Source organism: Cryptomeria japonica, chromosome 5, assembly GCF_030272615.1.
Source record: "Cryptomeria japonica chromosome 5, Sugi_1.0, whole genome shotgun sequence".
In the NCBI taxonomy this organism is placed as follows: Eukaryota; Viridiplantae; Streptophyta; class Pinopsida; order Cupressales; family Cupressaceae; genus Cryptomeria; species Cryptomeria japonica.
In genome coordinates, this window is record NC_081409.1 from 233,145,446 (window position 1) to 233,150,675 (window position 5,230).

Here is a 5,230-nt window from a genome sequence, read left to right on the forward strand (position 1 = left end):
TGTGCCTTACATAGAACACGCCTAGAGGGTCCTTCATGATATCCCATCTTCTTGAATCTTTCTGCTATCAAAATTTTCCTTTTAAGAGACAACCATGCAAAAACCCCTCATTTTGGTATTAGCTTTCCACTCTAGAAGAGTTTCTGGGGGATTCCCAAACTATTATTACCCTCCTAATTAGCTAAGAGAGAGTAACCAACCTTGACACTGTATTGACTAGTCTTAGAAGGATTCCAAATTAAAGAGTATTTCATCATTAGGTAAAGGCAATCCATCAAAACTTTTCCATCTCCAATTCATAGAAGGACCATTCTTTGATAAAACTATGTAATTTCTCTAAAAAAAGGACCCCAATTGTGTTTACACTAGGATATCAATTTCTGTATCGAAACTAAGTTATCAATGCACGATAGCCCCCCATGAGTCCTCCCAAAAGAGACAAGATGATCCATCATAGATATCCCATGTAATTAAGATGTTCCATGTAATTAAATCTGCAATAAGGGACATGTTCCTAATTAAATAGTAATAATACTAATTTGCCAATCTCACATAAATATTATTCTAAAGATGAAGAAGAGCACCCATTAAGTTTTTTGGAGGATGGCAGTGTTCCTGCTATTCAAGAAACACTTGTTAAAATTAGTGGAGCAAATGTACATCTGCTAGTTCTAAAGGTAAGTGTGAGCTTAGCTAGAGGAGATTTTTGTATAGTTAGACTCGCTCAGCTAAGTACAGGGTTAGCTGTTTTTGCTAAAGTTGGAAATGACTTAAGTTGGCCTATTACCAAAGATGGTCCCATCATTAAATTGAACTCCTTGAACTATTTATTCTTTGTTCTTGTTCCTTCAGGTTTAGAAGGCAATGAGAGTCCTCAGTTTGAGATTTTGAATTATGGATATGAAATAGAAGAAGAATTAAAATTGTTGCAAAAATGTATTGGATATCATGGGTGTTTATCTGGGCCCAAATTTGATGGGTATGGTTTTAGATGTCTTTGTTTCAACCCTAAATCCATGAATGATGTAGAAGAGTATTGGACAAGGTTAGGTCCCTGTGTGAAAATATATAATTTTATTTTGGGCTCTGCTGTTATTGCTGGTTCAGGAGAAATTATCCAGGGAATGTTCCTTTGTAGTCGCCTTTTCTTGTTTAGGGTTCAAAGGGCTGGGAAGGCCATTAGGAAAAAAGCCAAGGCGAAAGGATTCATTATAAAAAGGACCAAGGTGAAAGGAAAACATATGGAAATAGGAAAGAAAGAGGGAGCAGAATTAACTGGTTAATTTAAGAGAAAATATTGATAGGTAAGTTTTAAAAAAAACTTTCCACAGTTGAATATAAAGTGTATGCATATAATGGCAATAAGTTTTTAGATCTTAGAAAGAATTATTAGATGATATTTTGACCTAATAATTCTCTGAAGAAGTCTCTCCACAAAGAGATTTGTACCGAAACATAAACATTTGAGTAATATTTCTCTATTTGTACTTATGTTTTTGGAAATGGTATTCCCATCTATAGTAATTATGTTTTCCAAGTGAATGAAAGTAAAAAGAGGCTTATATGTTTATTCAATGTGTTTGAATTTAGATTGATTTTAATATGCTTAGAAAAATAAGTCTCAATTCTATGTGATGATAAATTTGTTCATGTAGCGTCCTAAAATTGCGACACTTGCAATTTCGACCGCATTTGGGTCTTCACGACGGCGACGCAACACTGAACCTGAATGGAGACCCCGAAACTTGTCCACGACATCAAAAACTGCATTTTTCTTGCACCTTGGCCTGATCCTCCTTGCACCCTGCTGTCCCGGGAGGTGGGACCAGAGCGCCCAACGCCCTGGTCCTTCAGGACCATGGCGCCCAGCGCCCTGGTCCCTGGCCCTATTTTGGGCCCGGTCTCTTTTGGGACCTCGGGTCTTTAAGTTTGCAAATTGGAAAATACTCTTTCCTTGTCGGCTCAATGTCGAAAAAATCAGTCTATCAACCCTAATTGACAAGTATATAAACTACATTTCCTCTCCCATTTTGAGGAGGAAGGACATATGTGTACAAGACGCGGAAGCGATATTCAAACATTCAAGCATTCAAGCATTCAAGCATTCCTTCAAGCAATTGAGCATTCTAAGTCTCCATTCAAGGCTAAGTGTTGCATTCAAGACAAGGATTCAACCATGGAAGAGGAGATCACATACCACAACATACAACATACAACATACAACAACATCTACACCTTCGCATGTAAGAATACAAACATTCTTACAACAAGGTACTAGTACTTGTTTTACATTACAAACATTTACATTTACAACATTTCTCATTTCTTGGTTAATTCCAAAACCGGGGTTTGACCTAAGGGCAAACCCCTAATCCCTAACCCCCCAATCGTCTTCACTTTTCTGTGTGTAGGTTGCAGGTACGCAGCTGTAATTGAAGATCTGGAATCCTTGTGCAGAGACGAATAGATCCCCCTTTGTTTTGCGGATTTTTCGGATGACCCTGTGCACGCCGGGCGCCATCGTCCTGTCAACTTTGGCTCAAATTTGCAGGACAGCGCCGTCTCGACATTTTACTGCTAATTCCAGGTCTGTAGCTTCATCCTATATTCCTATCTCTATTTATAAGTGAATCTTTCTCACTTTTCATGCATTCCTAGTTCAATCTTTCTATCTACATTCTTTACAAAAGAGGGTAGCCTTGCTGTCACAACCCTTGAAACTCATTTAGAATCCAATCTTGCATTGTGTGGGATTGGATCTTGTGGGTTTCAACCCCTCTTTTGAATGTAAAGTCTCCCCTAAGTGAAAACCGTCAACCCTAGTGACCTCCTTCCCCTCTCCCCGGAGTGGTGGGGGGAACACTTAGGGTTCGCTCGCAATTTTCCGCTTTACAGTTCAGTAACTATATCTGTTATTTGAAACATCTAAAATCTGTTTATTTATTTGATTAATGAATAAGTTTCTAGATTTTTTTGTTTGTTAAACTAATAGATAACAGTATATAATCTATTGAAATAGTGGATGGTCTTAAAAATTTAAATAGGAGAGAATCAGAAACAAAGACGATCAATCAAATAACATTAAATAGCTAAAACAATCCCAAAAGAAAAAACAATAAACAGCTAAAAGAATCCCAAGAGAAATAAAATCTTTTATGATAAATTTATTTTCTACTGAACCAGAACAAAACCTTGATACTTTCATATAAATTACTTCAGTTACACTCCTTTTCAGTAGGAAGTACTTTTATCCCTTTCTAAATTACTGTTTCAGTGGGTCTTTTCTTTAATGACCATGATTTTCTTCAAGTTATATGCTCATATATGGTAGAAAGGATGAGAGAAAATTTCCTGAATGCTATTCTCAATGCTTCCAGCAGGAAAAGTCCTTATAGCTTCATTTCAAACAATGGGTTCTGCATTTCATGGTAAGAGTAATCAGGAAATTTCTTCCATTAAATGTCTGGAATTTTTAATCCGTCTATTGGATGCATAATCACCTATAAAACGTTTGTTTTCCTACTATATGTGAATGCTCACAAACATCTAATTCATTAAGCATAACCACCTATAAAAACATTTGTTTTCCTACTATATGTGAATGTTTACAAACAGCTAACTCATTAAGCAATCTTCTTTTCTAGGAAAATAAGTGGGTATTTTGATTATTAATGGTGTTTTAAAGATTTTTCTAATCTTGGTCCTTTTGGAGTTATAGAACTTATCTTAGAAGCAGCTGGTGCAGAAGATGAAAGGGTGTATGCCATCCCAATTACAGGGAGAGATAATGAGAGTACATGGAATATCGCCATGGTTAGTAGAGTAAGAATAAATGATGTGGATATTCCTTTGGATGAGGATAGTGACCAAGAAAGATTATCAGTTCTGGTTTATAAGAGTAAGGAATGTGTGTGGAGGCGTGGGTGTGAAAGGACCTGTGTGCTATCTTTTTGTCTTTGAAGTAAGACTTGAGATAATATCATTAGATGTGCATGACTCCTGACTAGAACAGCCTATCTATCAACATATATGAATTTTTATCAGTAACAACGATGCTATATTTTTATGTCTTTATAACTTGAAAAATATATTGAAAAATTTTCTGTTCAGTGAATTTTTTTAATGATATTTAATATATTTTATACTGTTCTTGAATTTGGCCTCTATATTTAAAAAATGACGGTCTTCATCCACATTTTTCATGTATGTTGTGTAGGGAAAATAAATGTATCTTACAATCATTTAAATCTTTTGTCGATTTGATCTATAAAAATTTGGACCCTGTTCAATCTGAATCTATATAACCAATCAATCTATACTATCTTCTAAATGTTGAAATTTGACACCATAATTCAATGTATCTTTTAACATATATAAGAATACTCTCTTGTTGTAACAATCACGAGACTATCAGAGCCAAGGTTAATGTTGAAATTTGGCTGGTCTATGTGATCTACCAGGTTTACTTACACTCTAAATTACAAGGTTAATGTGATATAAAAGATATTACAATGTGTTCTAATATAATATATATCACATTAAAGCTATAATATACCAGGTTAATGTATAAAAAAATCTTATTAGTATCTTGAACTGTACCTTTCAATTGTGGCTGTAGTTTAGTGGTGAGAATTCCACGTTGTGGCCGTGGAGACCTGGGCTCGAATCCCAGCAGCCACACGAGAATTGTTGATATTTTTGTGTTTTAATTTATCATCTTCTCTGTAACATCATTAACTTGGTAATTGTTTTTATTTTCTCATACTCTTCAGATAATCTGGCAGATTAAAATACTCCATCACAACTACAAAATAGGTTAATAAAATTAATTATTAGATGGTCACAACCGTATTAGATTGTCTAACTCCATTCCATTCATATTTTTATATAGCACTACAAATACATGAGTTCAAGTGGGAGGCCATTTAGAAAATGTTGTTTGTAGAATAAAGGTAACAATGACCTTTTTCATGATTAGTCATTCTTGATGCATTGGTGATGTCATATTGTGTGTCATTGTGCTTATCATGATACCTTGTGTGCACATTGGTGTGTAATTGAACATGTGAATGACACTTACAATAAAAAAAAACTGTTTGTTTAATGTTGGTTTGTTTAAATATAATATATTTGTTATATAGTTTTATCTTTAGATCCACCCCTTGCTCTATTTATGTCTCTTTGCATCCATCTCTCCCCCTCTCTATCTCTATCTCTATCTCTATCTCCA

The 5,230-nt window shown here is 35.0% G+C and overlaps 1 non-coding gene across 1 annotated transcript; it reads left to right on the forward strand.

Annotated features, from left to right (window-relative positions):
• Positions 1-4,608: 4,608 nt before the first annotated feature.
• Positions 4,609-4,680, forward strand: TRNAH-GUG (transfer RNA histidin (anticodon GUG)). Its single transcript has one exon. It is a non-coding gene; the product is annotated as a tRNA-His (tRNA).
• The last annotated feature ends 550 nt before the right edge of the window (positions 4,681-5,230 follow it).